Below are 20202 nucleotides of genomic sequence, written 5' to 3'. Positions count from 1 at the left end.
TGTCATTTTTTGCCACTTTATATTTCCTTAGCTTCAAATGCACAATTTAGATTCATATACTTTTGTTCATTTGTATTCCGTATTGTCTAGTTAACATATTATAATTTGTGCTTCTGCTCTGTTGCCAGCCTTTGGTGTGTGCTGGCCTCCTACAGGTTCCTTTGATCCTTCCTTATGCTGAAGATTTGGAAAGCAGTCACCAGAAAGCCTGCCCACCGTACTCAATTTCCTTACATTGATGTATGAACCAAGTTAGTGAATAACCCCCCAGCTTGGCTCTATGCCTGTTCTCGCTATCTAGAAACTACAGTTTTAGTAACAAAAACCCCATCAAAAGTGCCACCCCATCCTCCCAGTGAGAGAGCAGGCCCCGTAAGCCAAGCTGACGCCATTTTGTATACCCCCAGGAAGAGCCAATCAGTTATAGGCGGGAAAGCACCCAATATTCTGAAGCTAGCACAGCCAATAGAATTATGACAGGTTGTGAATCAGCCAATCAGGAAGGTTGGCAGTTGAAACCGCTCTCACTGTGACCATTCACTATAAAACCCCTTGTGTTCAGAGAGGCGGGGCTCTCAGCTCTCTCCTGCTGTGCCAGGTACATCTGAGGGTTCAAGCTCGAGCTTGAATAAAGGCTCTTTGCTTTTGCATTGGATTCAGCTCCTGGGTGGTCTTTGGGAACTCCGTGATCTGGGCTTAACATTTGGGGGCTCATCCAGGATTCCCAAGACCCCCGAGGACTCCAACCCGAAGAGCTGGTAAGTGTTAAGTGTTGGTTTGAATGTTTCTGTGTGTCTTTCTTTTCTGTTCTGTTCGTGTTCTCAGTATAGGGCCCAGAGTTTAGTGGTGCTGGGGAGGTCTAGGCGGATGCGTTAGAGGGCCACTGGCCTGGGGATTCGGAAGACATTCCAGTGCCTTCTGAAGGGGATTTGATCCCTCTGGTTTCTTTGAGTGGATGTAGCAGGTCACTCCCGCGAAACGGCAAAAGGCTGTCGTCCCAGTTTCAGTTTTGCCTTCAGTCACTCAGAGGACTGGTACTGTCTGTCTTGTGCGCGCTGTGTGTGTTTTTTGTCTTGCATTGGATTGTACGGACGAACAAAATGGGGACAGGCAGAAACAAGAGGAACAACCCCTTTGTCTCTTATTTTAGAACACTTTAAGGACTTTAAGGACAGGGCCCAAAGTTTGGGACTTATTGTCAAGAAAGGCAGATTAGAAATTTTCTGTAGGAGTGAGTGGCCCACTTTTAATGTGGGCTGGCCTGCGGAAGGGACTTTCCATCTCCTGATTATTTTCCAAGTTAAGGACATTGTGTACCAGCTGCGAACTGGTCATCCTGATCAGGTTCCTTATATCACCACCTGGCAGGACCAGGTAGAGGACCCTCCTGCCTGTGTCAAGCCAATTTTACCACCTCCACAGAGGCAGCCCGACATGGTCCTCATGGTTTGTAAAAAAGCTCATGGAAAAAAAAAACAGCTAGAGCCACCGCGCCACCTTACCCCGTCCTACAGGGTGGTGTGGAACCAGAAGACCTTTATCCTCCCCCTTACTGGCCTCCTCCCGCGGGCCCACCACAGCAGGGACAACTTTCCTTAGGAGAGGCAGAGGTGGTGGTGGGGCCAACGGGGAGCCCACCTTACATCAGACAATGGGCCCATTGTTAACAGCCCCGGCCAGCGGCTAACTCCACCGCATTGCTGCTCCGAGCTGTAGGGCCCCCAGACAAGGACGGGAGCCAGCCCCCTCATTATTGGCCTTTCTCCACAAATGATCTGTACAGTTGGAAGATGCAAAACCCTAAGTTCTCAGAAAAGCCTACAGCTCTCATTGATTTGTTAGACTCTATCCTTTTTACCCACCGGCCCACTTGGGATGATTGCCAGCAGTTGTTGCAGGTATTATTAACAACTGAAGAAAGAGAAAGAATTCAGACGGAGGCCAGGAAGTCAGTCCCGGGCAACGACAGGAACCCCACTGCAAACCCAGCACTGATAGATGCCGCGTTCCTGCTAGTTCACCAGGACTGGGACTTCAGTACGGCAGAAAGTAAGGAGAGGCTCTGGGTCTACCGCCAGGCTCTGATGGGGGGGTCTCTGGAGAGCGGCTCGGAAGCCGACTAATCTGGCCAAAGTAGGAAATGTACAGCAGGAGAAGACTGCATCTCCTGCAGCTTTTTTTTACAGTTTTGGCTGGGGCTGGGTTTGAACCCGCCACCTCCAGCATATGGGGCTGGCGCTTTACTCCGTTGAGCCACAGGCGCCGCCATCTCCTGCAGCTTTTTAAGAGAGGATCGTGGAAGTGTTTCGTACTTACACGCCCATGGATCCAGAGGCTGAGGAGAATAAGGCCGCTGTCATTACGGCCTTTGTTAATCAGTCTGCCCCGATAGTAAAAGAAAACTTCAGAGAATAGATAGGCTAGCTGAGAAATCCTTACAAGACTTATTAGCAGTGGCAGAAAAGGTATATAATAATATACCCCAGAAGAGAAACACACCCGAACTGCGGCAGCTACAAGCAAGAAACAGACACAGGAGTTAGCCAAGATTTTGCTTGCTTCCACGGCAGATTCCCCCAGAGAACGAGAACGGAGGTTGCGGAAGCTTGCCACCAGAAACGGTAAGGAGCCATCCCTGGGGGAGCACCCACGATTGCGCAAGGACCAATGTGCATACTGCAAGGAGAGTGGACACTGGGCCAGAGACTGTCCAAAGAAACAGGGCCATCCCCAGGGTAAAACACACATTTTGGAACTTGGGGAACCCAGTGATTAGAGGGGTCAGGGTTCGGATCCCCTCCCCGAGCCCAGGGTAACTCTCAAAGTGGAGGAGACTCCCATAGACTTTTTGGTTGACATGGGAGCTCAACATTCAGTTTTGATTGAGAACCAAGGCAAGTTAGTTAACAAAAAGTCCTGGGTACAGGGAGCCACCAGGATGAAACAGTATTCATGGACTACCTGAAGAACTGTTGACTTAGGGAGGGGCCGGGTATCCCATGCTTTCATGGGCATCCCAGACTGTCCATATTCATTCCTAGGTAGAGACCTTTTAACCAAAATTGGGGCCACAATTTCCTTTGGACAAGGTAGCCTCCAGGTCATGGACAAACAAGGGCACCCTCTTCAGGTCCTGACAATGCTCCTAGAAGATGAACATAGATTCCACCACCCAGAGCCAAGCCCGTCCGAGTAAAACAATATCCCATGTCGTTGGAGGCCAGGAGAGGAATCCGGCCACATATCAGGCACCTCCTCGAAGCGGGGATTTTAATTCTCTGCCAAATCATCCTGGAACATTCCTCTGCTGCCAGTCAAAAAGCCCCATACCAATGACTACCGCCCGGTGCAGGACTTATGGGAGGTCAATAAGCGGATACTGGACATACACCCAATCATACCCAACCCGTACACTCTCCTAAGTTCCCTGCCCCCCTACCAAATCTGGTATACAGTACTAGATCTAAAAGATGCTTTCTTCAGTCTGCCCTTGGCACCCCAGAGTCAAGCCCTGTTTGCTTTTGAAAGGTGCGACCCAAAACGGGGCCTTAGTGGGCAGCTGACCTGGACCCGCCTACCACAAGGATTCAAGAACTCACCAACTATCTTTGATGAAGCTCTACATGAAGATCTGGGTGAGTACTGCAGGCAACACCTCAATCTCACCCTCCTCCAATATGTAGATGACATCCTGATAGCTACAAATAACAAACAAAGCTGCAAGAGCAGTGTACGGGACCTGCTCGATACCCTAGGGAATCTGGGATATCCGGCATCAGCCAAGAAGGCCCAGATCTGTCAGACAACAGTAAGTTATTTGGGCTACATTTTAAAGGATGGGCAGAGGTGGCTTTCAGACGCCAGGAAAGATACGGTTCTGAAGATCCCCAGTCCCAGTACACCAAGACAAGTTCGGGAGTTCCTGGGAACTGCTGGGTTCTGTAGATTATGGATCCCCGGGTTCGCTGATGTAGCCAAGCCCTTGTACGAGGCCACCAAAGAAGGGCAACCTTTCCGTTGGTCGGAGGACAATGGAAAAAGCCTTTCAGAACCTTAAAACTGCCCTGCTGTCCTCCCCTACGCCGTGCCTCCCAGACATCACAAAACCCTTCCACCTTTATGTGGATGAGCGCAGAGGCATAGCCAAAGGGGTGCTAACCCAGACTCTGGGGTCATGGAATCCGCCGGTGGCATACCTATCAAAAAAACTGGACCCGGTAGTGGTGGGCTAGCCCCCACGTTTACGCATTATAGCAGCTACAGCCTCAATGGTTAAGGATGCAGATAAGATAACCCTGGGACAGGAGCTGGTGATAACCACCCCCCATGCCATCAAAGGAGTGTTGAAACAGCCACCAGATCAGTGGATAAGCAACACCAGGTTAACCCATTACCAAGGGTTACTGTTGAACCCTCCTGGATTCAGTTCATGCCCAGCACTGCCCTCAACCCTACTACCCTGCTGCCCAACCTGGACGCAGAGGCAACCCTCCATGACTGTGTAGACATCTTGGCTCAAGTCCACAGCCTCCGGCAAGATTTAACTGACCAGCCACTGCCAGATGCAGAAAAAAACTGGTATACAGATGGCAGCAGCTTCATGAAGAATGGACGCAGGTACGCGGGGGCAGTGGTAGTCTCAGAGACTGAGACGTTCTGGACAGGGGCCCTCCCCACCGGGACCTTGGCGCAAAGGGCAGAGCTTGTGGCACTCACCAAAGCCCTAACTTTGGGTAAAGGAAAAAAAGTAACATCTATATAGACAGCAGGTATGCATTTGCCACCGCCCACGTCCATGGCGCCATATACCAAGAGGGAGGCCTACTAACCACAGAAGGAAAAACAATTAAAAATAAACAAGAATCCTAGTTTTACTGGCTGCCATCTGGTTACTGAAAAAGTTAGCAATCATTCACTGCCTGGGACATCAAAAGCTCAACACCCCAACAGCCAGAGGAAACCACCGGGCAGACCAGGTAGCTAAGGAGGTGGCCCTTGTAGCAGAACTGGTGCTGGCTGTGCAGCTTCCAGACCCCAGGTCCCCAGAACTGCCTGACCAACCAGAATGCCCCAAGGAAGACATCGTATGGATAAAGAAGATACCCATGACCCAGGACCTGAACAGATGGTGGCTCACCTGCGACGGTAAAGTCCTCTTACCTGCCTGCCTGGGACTGCAGGTGTTGCGCCAAATGCACAAAGCTACCCACATGGGATCCAGAAAACCGAAGGACCTCATCCACCATGCCAACATTAAAATTGAGCATTTAGACACCAAGGTAAATCAGGTAGTAACGGCCTGCAAGGCATGCCAATTAACCAACGCCAAGGGCAGGCCCTACCAGCCAAGGAACCCGATTATGGGGCAATAAGCCCGGTGCCTACTGAGAAGTGGACTTTACCAAGATAAATCCCAGGAAATATGGGTACAGATATCTCTTAGTCTTTATAGATACCTTCTCAGGATGGGTGGAAGCCTTCCCCACCAAGCATGAAACCGCCTAGGTAGTGTCCAAGAAGATGGTAGAAGATCTTCTACCCAGGTATGGATTCCTTACCCTGCTGGGTTCCAACAATGGACCAGCCTTTATCTCCCAGGTAACTCAGGGAATAGCAACCACTATAAGGGCAGATTGGAAATCACATTGTGCATACCAGCCCCAAAGTTCAGGGCAGGTAGAAAGGATGAATAGAACCCTAAAGGAGACCTTAACTAAATTAACCCTAGAGACTGGCGGGGACAGGGTGGCTCTCCTTCCCTATGCCCTATATAGGGTTAGGAATTCCCCTTATGTGCTAGGACTTACCCCTTATGAAATTATGTTTGGTAGACCCCCTCCCATCACTCCCAGCCTACAATCCAAGATCACAGCTGAATTTGAGGACCATGACTTACTCTTTTCTTTGCAATGCCTCCAGTGAGTCCATTCAGATGTCTGTCCTGCCCAAGGCAATTTACGAGGCCAGATCTTACCCAGAACCACATAAGTTCCAGCCGGGCGACTGGGTCTACATCAAAAGACACCAGCAGGAAATGCTTGCACCTCAGTGGAAAGGACCTTACGTCGTTGTCCTGACAACCCCCACCGCCCTCAGGGTTGACGGTATCACTTACTGGGTCCACCACACCCACGCGAGATTGGCTGATCCCTTCGCCATCAAGGAGGACTTTGTCCCACAATGGAAGGTCGAGCAGAACAAAGACAACCCTCTGAAACTCAAACTCACACGTTCTACGCTGCCTTCCTGACGCTACTATTGACTGTATGCACATCCTCCTCAAGTCCACATCAACCCCTAAACGTCACCTGGCAGGTCATCAGCACTAGTACGGGGACTATCTTGAATCAGACCTCGGGGAATCACCCACAAGGCACTTAGTTCCCCAAGCTCCTGGTGGACATAGAAGACCTCATAGATACATCAGGGTGGGGAAAAGATCATTTTTATGTATGCCTAGACCACTGGGTAGATAAGTGTGGAGGGGAAGGAGTCTATTTTTGTGCATCATGGAGCTGTGTTTCAACGGGCCAGATCTGGTGGAGTGCCCCCAAGAAAGGAGATTTCATAACTGTAAAAAGAAAAGTAAACCCTGGTTGTCGCAGAACTTCAGTTTGGATCAGAACTAACCCCTGGTGTGACCCAGTAAGCATAACCTTCACCCCTGCAGGCCGCACAGCACTAGAGTGGGAAACCGGAAAGACTTGGGGCATCCGGTTATATGATTGAATCAGGATGGGTTACTGAGACAAAGGAGGGCTTTTTACCCTCAAGGTGCTGTACACCGCCATCACCAGCACGCCCGTAGCAGTGGGACCAAACCTAATCATAACACCCCCGAACAAACTCATCCCACTGGGAATCCCTCAACCTACTCCAGGCAACCTGGATACAGACCCCATTTGGAACCTCCTCACCAAAACATACCAAGTACTAAACACATCTAGGCTGGACCTTACTAAATCCTACTGGCTATGCCTTGATGTGAAGCCTCCTTACTACGAAGGTATCACCCTACAAGGCAAACTTACAAATGCCACTGAGGCAGGCGCTTGCCGCTGGCAACAACAAGGTTGGCCCTTGATCACCCTCCAGTCGGTCTCAGGGCAAGGAACCTGTGTGAGGCATGTAACCCCTACCTATCAGCACTTATGCAGTAATACCCATAACTGGACTGAGACAGGGTATCTCATCCCCCCCCCAATAATACCTGCTGGGCATGCTCTACTGGACTAGCCCCTGTGTCCATACCTTAGTCATGAACTAGACCAGTGATTTCTGTATATTAGTGCAACTCATCCCCAAACTGATTTACCATGAAAAAGAGGCAGTGTATCGGAAAACAGGGACTTATGGTTACCGGGCAAAGAGAGAGCTGATAACTGCCGTTACACTATCTGTCATATTAGGACTGGAATTAGCTGGGCAGGAACAGAAATCTCATCACTCGGGTGGCACCTGTGGCTCAAGGAGTAGGGCGCCAGTCCCATATGCCGGAGGTGGCGGGTTCAAACCCAGCCCTGGCCAAAAACCACAAAAAAAAAAAGAAATCTCATCACTCATTCTATAGGATAAACACTATGGTGCCTTAAGATCCGCCATAGATGTGGACATAGAAAGGCTCGAGAAATTTATTTCTCACCTCCAGGAATCCCTCCCTCACCTCCCTCTGGGAGGTAGTGCTCCAGAACAGAAAAGGGTTAGACCTATTATTCTTACAGCAAGGTGGCTTGTGTGTGGCCTTAGGAGAGGAATGCTGTTTTTATGCAGACCACTTGGGGATCATAAAGGAATCCATGGCATTAGTTAGAAAAGGCCTCCAGAAACGCAAGCTAGAACGAGAGCAGTCACAGAGCTGGTATGAAGCAATGTTTAACTGGTCCACCCTTGCTGGACCCCTGCTTATCTTGTTACTACTGCTGACTATTGGACCTTGTGTAATCAATAGACTCCATTGCCTTTGTTAAAGAACGAGTGGGGGCAATCCAACTCATGGGGCTCAGATCACAGTATATTCCCTTAGCTGAAACCCTGGAGATGTCATCCTCAGTGGCCCCAAGATTGGGACCTCTGAGGTTACAAGTCAAGGGGGGAATGAGAGAGCAGGCCCAGTGAGCCACGCTGATGCCATTTTGTATACCCCTAGGAAGAGCCAATATTGGGAAAGCACCCAATATTCTGAAGCTAGCACAGCCAATAAAATTATGACAGGTTGTGAATCAGCCAATCAGGAAGGTTGGCAGTTGAAACTGCTCTCACTGTGACTGTTCACTATAAAACCCCTTGTGTTCAGAGACTGGGGGCTCTCAGCTCTCTCCTGCTGCACCAGGTAGAGCTGAGGGTCTGAGCTCGAGCTTCAGTGAAGGCTCTTTGCTTTTGCATCGGACTCAGCTCCTGGGTGGTCTTTGGGAACTCCTCAATCTGGGCTTAACACCAACACCTGAAGAGGTGAAGGATCCTGTCCTCAACACTCCGCCTTACCATCCTTGCAGCCCTTCAGTCCCTCGAGTCTGTATTCCTGGTTTAAGTTCCGCTGGTTTAGATTCCTGGTCTGAATCCCTCTGGTTTAAGTCCCTGGTTTGGATCCCTCTGGTTAATTTGGTTAATTTCTCTGGTTATCAGTTTAGTTTTTGTTGGTCCATTATTGTGTTATCAGTGTGCCTTTTTGTGCCTCTCTGTGCTTCACAGACACTTGTCTTTTTAAAATAAGTTCCTCCTCTTCTAAGGCAAATACCCCACTGGGTTGTTTATTAAGGCATTTTAAAGGTATTTCCTCTACAAATAAGAGTGATAAATATAAAATCAAGTTTCTAAGGAACATCTTCAACCCTTTGTGAGCTCAAATAGCCAACTTTCAGTGTGGGCTGGTCCCCCAAAGTCTCCTTTAACCCCTTTCTCTATTGTCAGGACTGGCAAGTGATAACAAAAAAGTTGGGACATCCGGTCAGCACCCCCCATATCACTGACCTGCTGTTGTTTATAATTACTCCATTTTTTAGTCATCTCACTTCCCAGAAAAAAAAAAAAAAGAGTCCAGGCTGCCAATTGGGTGGCATGAGAAGTGTGCCAAAAAAACCAGTAGGACTTTTGGGTGGTGCCTGTGGCTCAGTGAGTAGGGCGCTGGCCCCATATACCAAGGGTGGTGGGTTCGAACCCATCCCTCGCCAAACTGCAACAAAAGAATAGCCAGGTGTTGTGGCAGGTGCCTGTAGTCCCAGCTACTCAGGAGGCTGAGGCAAGAGAATTTCCTAAGCCCAAGAGCTGGAGGTTGCTGTGAGTTGTGACACCACAGCACTCTACCCAGGGTGACAAAATGAGACTCTGTCTCTTTAAAAAAAAAAAAAAAAAAAAGAGTGCAAATGTAGATCTTGCATGACTAAGGACTGGGGAAATGCTGGCTAAGTGGAAAGCTCAGATTCCAGGTTAGAAAATAGGGTAGAAAAAGGTTAAAATTGTGTACATGTAAGTTCTTAGAGACTGAATGAAACAGATAACAATAGGCAGGCTTTCGCGCACTCCCCTTCACAGGGTGAAACAATTGTGTGAGTGGCCCCTGTTTGTAGCTCAGTGTTTATCCCAGCTGGAACTTATCTGTGGTTTATCTGAGGAAAGAAAATAGAAAACACAGGGAAAAGGGAAACCCACCCCACTGAAAACCATACTGAAGCATTTTTTTTTTTTTTTTTTTTATTGTTGGGGATTCATTGAAGGTACAATAAGCCAGGTTACACTGACTGCAATTGTTAGGTAAAGTCCCTCTTGCAATCACATCTTGCCCCCATAAGGTGTGACACACACCAAGGCCCCACCCCTCTCCCTCCGTCCCTCTTTCTGCTTTTCCTTCCCCCCAACCTTAATTGTCATTAATTGTCCTCATATCAAAATTGAGTACATAGGATTCATGCTTCTCCATTCTTGTGATGCTTTACTAAGAATAATGTCTTCCACTTCCATCCAGGTTAATACGAAGGATGTAAAGTCTCCATTTTTTTTTTTGTGGTTTTTTTATGGCCGGGGCTGGGTTTGAACCCACCACCTCCGGCATATGCGACCGGTGCCCTACTCCTTGAGCCACAGGCGCCACCCAGGTCTCCATTTTTTTTAATAGCTGAATAGTATTCCATGGTATACATATACCACAGCTTGTTAATCCATTCCTGGGTTGGTGGGCATTTAGGCTGTTTCCACATTTTGGTGATTGTAAATTGAGCTGCAATAAACAGTCTAGTACAAGTGTCCTTATGATAAATGGATTTTTTTCCTTCTGGGTAGATGCCCAGTAATGGGATTGCAGGATCAAATGGGAAGTCTAGCTGAAGCATTTTTTTAATTTTTTTTTTTTTTTTTTTTTTGTAGAGACAGAGTTTCACTTTATTGCCCTCGGTAGCTGAAGCATTTTTTAAAAAGGCTTGTGAGAGACTGCTATAACTATGTCTCCAGAAAAATAGAAAACTTTGAACAGAAATAACTCAAGAAACTTATTGTTCAGGTAACTATGTTTCCTTTAAAATAAAATTAATTTTAAGCCTGTTATTAAAATCCAAAAGTTTGAAAATTGTAAAACCACCACCTCTGTGATATTTCTAAAGTTACTAGTTTCAACTGTGAGCTTATCTAGAGAGTATGGTCTGCAGGGTGCAGCCAACTTGTGCTTAAGGATAAATGCTGAAAAAGAAACAGAGTCAAATTTCTGAGTGCACCTCAGCCTAAGAATGAGAAAGATCCCTGTCTAACCCTAAACAAGAAAATCCTGTATCAATATTATATTCCATAAACTGTCCCTCATTTTTATTTTTATTTATTTTATTTATTTATTTATTTGTTTGTTTTGTAGAGACAGAGTCTCACTTTACCGCCCTCAGGAGAGTGCCATGACGTCACAGGACTCACAGCAACCTCCAGCTCTTGGGCTTACGCAATTCTCCTGCCTCAGCCTCCAGAGCAGCTGGGACTACAGGCACCCGCCACAACACCCAGCTATTTTTTTGTTGCAGTTTGCCAGGGCTGGGTTTGAACCTGCCAGCTTCAGTATATGGGGCTGGCACCCTACTCACTGAGCCACAGGCGCCACCCTGTCCCTCATTTTTAAATGTAATAATTTGGTTATTTAAATTATTTGGGAAAGTAAATCTTTGTCAAAGAAAAAGATTCTTACCTTTTAAACCTTCTAATTGTCAGTCTAGCCAAGTAAATAATTAACTTCATAGTACACTGTAATGCTATTTTGTTAAAAAATGGGCTTTTGAAAGTGAAAGAAATTAAATAGAAAGAAAAATGGAAACTCATAAAAGGAAATTTGTAAAGGAATTTACATGTAATCCAGTTAACTATGTATTATCTTTAAAATCTTTTAACTTGTAATCTTGTTTAAAGAAATACTTTAGGGCAAAAAAAAAAAAAAAAAAGAAATACTTTAGGGCTCAGTGCCTGTGGCTCAAGTGGCTAAGGCGCCAGCCACATACACCTGAGCCGGCAGGTTCAAATCCAGCCTGGGCCCGCCAAGCAACAATGATGGCTGCAACCAAAAAATAGCCAAGCGTTGTGGCATGTGCCTGTAGTCCCAGCTACTTGGGAGGCGGAGGCAGGAGAATCTCTTGAGCCCAGGAGTTGGAGGTTGCTGTGAACTGTGATGCCTTGGCACTCTATCCAGGGTGACAGCTTGAGGCTCTGTCTCAAAAAAAAAAAAAGAAAAGAAAAGAAAGAGAAAGAAAAAAATACTTTAAACCTTTAATATTTGACAAAACTTCTGAAATGAAAACTCTAAATTTAGTCTTTTTGAAAAGACATATTAAGCTTATTTGAAAATATATAGGAAACATTGTCAAATGTGAAATAATAGTTAATTTTATATAAATTATATTTATATGTATATTCCAATATTATAAAATATTAGTCTGTCTTGGTATATATTATCAGTAATAATTTTAATTTGTCTCAAAAAATTTTTTTTGTAACTGAGTCCAAAGTTTGTCCTTCAAAAAATATTAAGAGAAACTGATGAATTCTCTTGAATTCAAATTTATAACATCTTTGAAAATTAAATACCTTTGAATAAAAAACAACTTTTAGAACTTTGATTGGAAAATTAACACGTCTACAAGTATTGCTAACCTAACTTCAAACAGAACAGAAGTCAATTGCATGGAACTGAGCAGATTAAGGCTTTTTGTTTGAAATTTTATTGATTCTTTTTGTGTCCTGTTTTTCAAAAGTCAAGAAAACCATTTTCTCTTGTAAGTTATTTGTAGCTTTTCTTTCTTTTTTTTTTTTTTTTTGCCAGGGCTGAGTTTGAACCCGCCACCACTGGCATATGGGGCTGGTGCCCTACTCCTTTAAGCCACAGGCACTGCCCTATTTGTAGTTTTTCAAGCAATGTATGTACTTATGGGCAGAATTTAAAACATGTATTTTTTTCTCTCTCCTTGATTTCTCCGGAATTTAAAAGCCATTTGTAAGTATTCTTAATTTCTAATAATACAGTTATTTGCATAAGTTTAGTAAGAATCTGTTTTGTTCTATAAAACATAATAAAAACACTGGTTATTTCACCAAGACTTTAGCTGGAATAGCATTTCCAGAGATGTCCAGACTGCATTAAGGAATTAAGGTTGACTTTATAAGACCAATAAAAAAGCCCTTTGGAAAAACTGGCCAGATACCCATCAATAACATTTCCTGATCTGTGGTAAGTAACAAAGGTTGCTTTCTGACAGGTCTGGGAATCAAACTGTACTTGGGAACCTCAAGAAAAGAGGAATTTACCCAATGCATACAGGTATCTAATGGCACAGATGAAACCTGGGCTTTCAAGTCTAACCTGAGATTCCTTATAAAAAGTTCCAGAAAAGCCAATTTTAAAAGAAAAAAAAAAAATGGTGGGTGGGGCCTTGGTGTGTGTCACACTTTATGGGGGCAAGACATGATTGCAAGAGGGACTTTACCTAACAATTGCAATCAGTGTAACCTGGCTTATTGTACCCTCAATGAATCCCCAACAATAAAAAAAAAAAAAGCCTAGATGGGAATAATTATACTTACCATACATTATGCAAATAATCAAACCCAGTGTACTGAAGGTACAATTTATTTTGACAACTAAGTTAATTCTATTATAATTTATCTTTAGTAAAAAGAGAAATTAGAGAGAGAAAAAAATGGTTCAAGGAGAAAAGAGGCTGTGGGCCACCTGTATTAAATCCCAGCCTTGTCTATAATGTCAGCTCATAAAATGAAACATAACTGTTTTACTAATCTGTTAAATGAAATTAAGAAACTGAACAAAGAGTATGGAATTAAACTCAACAAGAATTGTCTATTGGCCACACTAAAATATTTGTACAGTATTAAACGTTATCTGCTGTGTCTATATAAATACCTCAAGAAAAATTGAAACCTGAATGAGAATAATGTAACTGTAACATAGCCTCATAAGTAACCCCACACCCAACCAATGTACAAGAATACCTTAACTTCATCTGTCAGTAATAATTAACCATGTTCTATTTAATACAGCAAAGATGAAAGAAACCCTCACCTAAATTTCTCACTGCTGACTAAAAAAAACTTCACTACCCTATAGAAAGCAAAAGTAGGGTGGCGCCTGTGGCTCAAAGGGATAGGGCGCCAGTCCCATGTGCTGGAGGTGGTGGGTTCAAACCCAGCCTCAGCCAAAAACCACAAAAAAAAAAAAAAAAGAAAGCAAAAGTAACTTTTTTTTTTTGAGACAAAGTCTCACTTTATCACCCGTGGTAGAGTGTGGTGGCATCACAGCTCACAGCTACCTCCAACTCCTGGGCTTAGGTGATTCTCTTACCTCATCCTCCCCAGTAGCTGGGACTACAGGTGCCCTCCACAACGCCCAGCTATTTTTTGTTGCAGTTTGGCTAGGGCTGGGTTCGAAACCCACCCCCTCAGTATATGGGGCTGGTGCCCTACCCACTGAGACACAGGCACCATCCAGCAAAAGTAACTTTTAAAACAATCAACATGCCCTGCTCCAGCTACATACTGGAAGCTGGCTGGTCCATGCATGGCTGAAACCTGAGAAAACTTGCAGAACATGTCTTAAATCTTTAAACTTTAAGAGAAGAGGAGAAAAAAATGTAATTTAAAATTAATGATTTAATTTATGATCCTAGACCAGGGGGATTGATAGACTTAGTGGGCCTAGGCTAAGAGGGATTGATAGGGTTAGTGGGCCTAAGGCTAAGACAGAAAGGGTGTCAGGCTTAGGCTATAATGGAAAAATATCAGTTAACTCCTGGCAAATTTCCAAGCGTCAAGCTTTAAGAAAAAGAAATGAAATAAGTCTATTTCACCCCCAAGATAAATGAGAAAGTACTAATTGATTTCTTGCTTCTAGTTCATTCTCAGTTTCTTGCTTGGCTAACTCCCTGGGAAACAGACCAGGAAGTACCAACTGTCCCCCGACTGACCTTTAAACAATACCAAGTGAGGGCGGCACCTGTTGCTCAGTGGGTTAGGGTGCTGGCCCCATTTACCGAGGGTGGTAGGTTCAAACCCAGCCCTGGCCAAACTACAACAAAAAATAGCTGGGTGTTGTGGAGGGCACCTGTAGTCCCAGCTACTCAGAGTTGGAGTTTGCTGTGAGCTGTGACACCACAGCACTCTACCAAGGGTGATGAAGTGAGACTCTTTCTCTTAAAAAAAATAAAATACCAAATGAAGAAATTACTGAAACTAAGATGTATGGAGGGAAAGTACTGAAAACAAAAATGTATGACGTATGGCTAACTAACCACAAAATTCTGCTTCTATACAATGCTTGCTTGCTAGCCCACCCAAATGCACCTCGACAGCCTGCACGCCAACCAGGATGCAGACCAAACATTAAAAACCCAACCCCTTAAAAAAAAAGAAGAGAAAAACCCGACCCCTTTAGCACTAGGGGCTGCTCTCAGAAACCCCATGTTGGGACACTGAGGCAGTCATTGGCTGGCTCTTCAATAAAACTGCTGTAAATTTGACTTGTTTGGCAGTGTGGTCCTTGTGGAACTTCTGGGCACAACACTTTGAGCTCAGGAGTTCAAAACCATCCTGAGCAAGAGTGAGAACCTGTTTCTTTTTCTTTTTTTTTTTTTTTTAGAGACAGTCTCACTTTGTCGCCCTTGGTAGAGTGCTGTGCTGTCACAGCAACCTCAAACTCTTGGACTAAGGCAATACTCTTGCCTCAGACTGCTGAGTAGCTGGGACTACAGGCGCCCACCCCAACGCCCGACTATTTTTTGGTTATAATTGTCATTGTTGTTTGGCAAGCCCAGGCTGGGTTTGTACCTGCCAGCTCTGGCGTGTGTGGCTGTTGGCCACCATAACACCTAGCTATTTTTTGTTGCAGTTTGGCTGGGGCCGGGCTTGAAGCCGTCACCCTCAGTATATGGGGCCGGCGCCCTACTCACTGAGCCACAGGTGTTGCCCCTGACCCCATTTCTAAAAAAGTATGTGGGCATTGTGGCAGGCGCCACTTGGGAGGCTGAGGCAAGAGAATCGCCTCCCAGCTACTTGGGAGGCTGAGGCAAGAGATACGCTTGAGCCCAAGAGTTTGAGGTTGCTGTGAGCTGTGACACCATAGCTCTCTACTAATACTCTGTCTCAAAAAGAAAAAAGAAACACTAACTCCCCACCCCTACCCAGCCGCTGGCACCACCATTCTACTTTCTGTATCTGTGAATGTGACAAGTCTAGGGACCTCCTATGAGGGGAATCACACAGGATTTGTCCTTTCATATCTTGCTTCTCACTGAGCATGGGCTCCTCAGGATTGATACGTCAGCCATATCAGAGCCTCCTTCCTTTTTTATAGCTGAATTATATTCCGCTGTATATAATTGTGTTTAACCACATTGTGTTTATCCATTAACAGACACTGTGGGCTGTGCCTGTGGTTCAGTGGGTAGGGCGCCGGCCCCATATACCGAGGGTGACAGGTTCCAACCTGGCCCTAGCCGGGCCTTGTGGTGGGTGCCTGTAGTCCCAGCTACTCGGGAGGCTGAGGCAAGAGAATCGCTTAAGCCCAGGAGTTAGAGGTTGCTGTGAGCTGTGTGATGCCATGGCACTCTACCGAGGACCATAAAGTGAGACTCTGTCTCTACCAAAAACAAAAAAAAGAATAGCCGGGCGTAGTGGCGGGTGCCTGTAGTCCCAGCTACTCGGGAGGCTGAGGCAAGAGAATCGCCTAAGCCCAGGAGTTGGAGGTTGCTGTGAGCTGTGACGCCAGAGCACTCTACCGAGGGCAATAAAGTGAGATTCTGTCTCTCTCTAAAAAAAAAGACACTTGTGTTTCCACCTTTTTGCTGTTGGAAACCCCGACGCTGTGAACACGGACGTGTAAGTATCTGTACAACTCAGAGGTTCTTAAATATTTTAACAGCTGATTTGTGGCTCATCACACTGGGCTGTGGCATGTGTCATCCTGGACCTCTGAAGCAGACGCCGGTCTCCAGGACTGGGGGCTGGGAATGCCCGGCTCTGCAGCGCCACCTCGTGGCTACATTCTCACATGGCTCCCTATTCTAGGCTGAAGTCTGCCCACAAGATCAGCAAACTCTAGTCCCATGGCCAAACACAACCCCCTGCCAGATTTTGCAAAAAGTTAATGCTGGGGGGAAAAAACAAAAGTTAACGCTGGCACCCAGCCACGGACACTCAATTACCTATTATCTATGGCAGCTTTCCCACAGCCATGGCCAGAGGTAAGTAGCCACAACCAAGTCCTGCCCTTTACAGAAAAGCCTTCCTGCCTTCAAGACCCAAACCTCAAAAACGATCCGAGCAGCTATGTCCCTTGGAAAACCTGCGTGGGTGAGAATTATGAAATGGTCATTGTTCCTGCACTGGATTTTTTTTTCTTTGCTTTTATTGTTTTATTCATCACCAGAGCATCTGAAAAACAGTAATACACATTTGGACTGTCAGGGTGGTGTCAATTCCAGCCGGAAACTTGAAGGGAGCACACAAAGTCTTGTGGGCAGCAAACAACTCCTGCCAGCAATCCGTGATCTGAGCTCACTGCACCAGAGAACTGTGGGGTAGACCACAGCGAGGACTGCCATCTCTGGGGCAAGGAGAGCCTAAGGCTCCCAGGGGTTCTGCCTTTACCACAGAAGGCAAGTGCTTGCCTCAGGGTGCTGGCAGTGGCATGAGGCAGAAAGAGGAAAGCATGTGTGATTGATTCATCTAACTCTCTAGCACTTGTACCAGGGGACTGAGGAGAGTTATTTATTTATTTATTTATTTATTTTTAGAGAGCCGCAGCTGTCGCCCTGGGTAAAGTGCTGTGGCATCAGAGCTCACAGCAACCTCCAACTCCTGGGCTCAAGTGACTCTCCTGCCTCCGCCTCCCAAGTAGCTGGGACTACAGGCGCCTGAAACAACACCTGGCTATTTTTTGGTTGCAGCCATCATTGTTGTTTGATGGGCCGGGCTGGATTCAAACTCACCAGCTCAGGTGTATGTGACTGGTGCCTTAGCCACTTCAGCCACAGGCGCTGAGCCTTTTTTCTTTTTCTTTTTCTTTTTTTTTTTTTGAGACAGTCTTACTCTGTTGCCCTTGGGTAGAGGGCAACGGCAACCTCAAACTCTTGGGCTCAAGCGATCCTCTTGCCTCAGCCTCCCAAGGAGCTGGGACTACAGGTGCCTGCCACAATGCCTGGCTAAAGTGTTTTAATTATGCAAAATACACATAACAAACCTTAGTCAGTTAGGGAGTACAATGCGGTGGCTATCGCCTGTGTTAAAGCCAACACTTTTATTTAGTTTCTGAACATCCCATCAACCTCAAAAGCAAGCCACGGCTCGGCACCTGTAGCTCAGTGGGTAGGGTGCCAGCCACATGCACCAGGGCTGGTGGGTTCAAACCCGGCTAAAATAATAACAATAACAACAAAAAATAGCCAGGCATTGTGGTGGGCACCTGTAGTCCCAGCTACTTGGGAGGCTGAAGCAAAAGAATCAATTAAGCCCATGAGTTTGAGGTGGCTCGGAGGTGTGATGCCACTGCACTCTACCCAGGGCGACATAGTAAGACTGTCTCAAAAAAAAAAAGTCAAAAACAAAGCCCCATCCCATCAACACTCCTTACCCTCTCCCCAGTCCCTGGTGACCAGAAATCCGGGTCTTATCTCTGGATCCGCCTGTTCTGGACATTTCATAGAAATGGAATCTCACACTGTATCCTTCCGTGTTTGGCTTCTCTCACTGAGCATGATGTTCTCAAGGTCTCCAGTTTGTGGATGGGCCACATCAGGTTTATCCATTTATTACAATGATATATACTTGCCATGTTTCTACCTATAGCAGCTTTTACAAATCATGACAATGTGAACATTCACATATAAGTCTGTGTGGATACGTGTTTTCCTGTTTGCATTCATGTGCTAAAACCACTAAACTGCACTCTTTAAAAAGGCGAATTTAGGGCTCAGTGCCCATAGCTCATTGACTAGGGCACTGGCTACATACACCAAGGCTGGCAGGTTCAAGCCCAGCCTGGGCCTGCTAAACAATGATAACTACAACCAAAAAATAGCTGGGCGTTGGTGGTGGGTGCCTATAGTCCCAACTACTTGGGAGGCTGAGGCAAGAGAATCACTTAAGCCCCAAAGTGTGAGCTTGTGAGCTGTGATGCCATGGCACTCTATGGAGGGTGACATAGTGAGACTGTCTCAGACAAAAAAAAAAAGGTGAATTTAGGACTGGATGCAGTGGCTCATGCCTGTAATCCCAGCATTCTAGGAGGCCGAGGTGGGTGGATTACTTGAACTCAGAAGTTCAAGACCAGCCTGAGAAAGACCCCGTCTCTACTAAAAACAGAAAAACTGAGGCAAGAGTTGGAGGGTGCTGTGAGCTGTTGCCACGGCACTCTACCCCAGGCAATAAGCTTGAGACTCTAAATAAAATAAATAAAAAATAAAAAGAGGAACTTGGCTGATCACAGTGGCTCACTCTTATAATCCCAGTGCTCCAGGAGGCTAAGGTTGGAGGATCACTTTAGGACAGAAGTTCAAGAACATTCTGAGCAACATAGCAACACCCCATTCTACAAAAAATAGAAAAATTACCTGGGCATGGTGGCACCTATAGTCCCAGCTACTCTAAAGGCTAAGGTGGGAGGATCACTTCAGCCCAAGAGTAGAAGGATGCAGTGTGCTATGATGATGCCACTGCACTCTAGCTTGGGCAACAAGGCAAGACCTTATCTCAAAAAAAAAAAAGAGAGAGAGAAACTTGCCCCTCAGTTTCTAGAATGAGGCAATAGAGCTATACCCAGGGCCACCAGCTCTGGAGAAGGAAGGAGCATGTGAGAAGGGCCCCTCTTTGGAACTGTATTCCAGACCCAGGACTAAGCTGGACTGTGTCCCCTACTGAGGGCCACCTTTCAAGCAGGATCCCCAGTGTGGAGGCAGGAGTGTCCAACATATGACATCACAGCATCTCAGAAGGTAAGAGGACAAGAAATCCCTCTGACCCAATTCTGGCTGCCTGGACACTTCTATCTCATTGCAGAAAGATTCAGGCAGGCTGAGGACACTCTGAGGGTCTGAAAGACCTGCCCCCACAGATCTACCCTCTTTTTGTTGTTGTTGTTGCAGTTTTGGGCTGGGGCTGGGTTTGAACCCACCACCTCCAGCATATGGGGCCATTGCCCTACTCCTTGAGCCACAGGCGCCGCCCCTCCCCCCCCTTTTTTTCAAGGTCTACTCTCTTCTTCCAGAGAAAAAAAGGCTGGCAAGGGACCGCAAGAAAACAAACACAAAAGCCAGCCGGGCGCAGTGGCTCACACCTTTAATTTCAGCACTTGGGAGGCCAAGGTGAGTGGATTGCCTGTGCTCACAGGTGAGAGACCTCATCTTTAAAAATAGCCAGGTGTGTGGGCGGTGCCTGTGGCTCAGTGAGTAGGGCGCCGGCCCCATATGCTGAGGGTGGCGGGTTCAAGCCCAGCCCCGGCCAAACTGCAACAAAAAAAATAGCCGGGCGTTGTGGCAGGCGCCTGTAGTCCCAGCTGCTTGGGAGGCTGAGGCAAGAGAATCGCTTAAGCCCAAGAGTTAGAGGTTGCTGTGAGCCGTGTGACACCACGGCACTCTACCAGAGGGCAGTATAGTGAGACTCTGTCTCTACAAAAAAAAAAAAAAATATCCAGGTGTGGTGGCGTCTGTAGTCTCAGCTACTTGGGAAGCTGAGGCAAGA

The sequence above is a fragment of the Nycticebus coucang genome, chromosome 2 (assembly GCF_027406575.1).
Source record: "Nycticebus coucang isolate mNycCou1 chromosome 2, mNycCou1.pri, whole genome shotgun sequence".
Lineage (NCBI taxonomy): Eukaryota > Metazoa > Chordata > Mammalia > Primates > Lorisidae > Nycticebus > Nycticebus coucang.
This window is presented reverse-complemented; position numbering follows the sequence as displayed.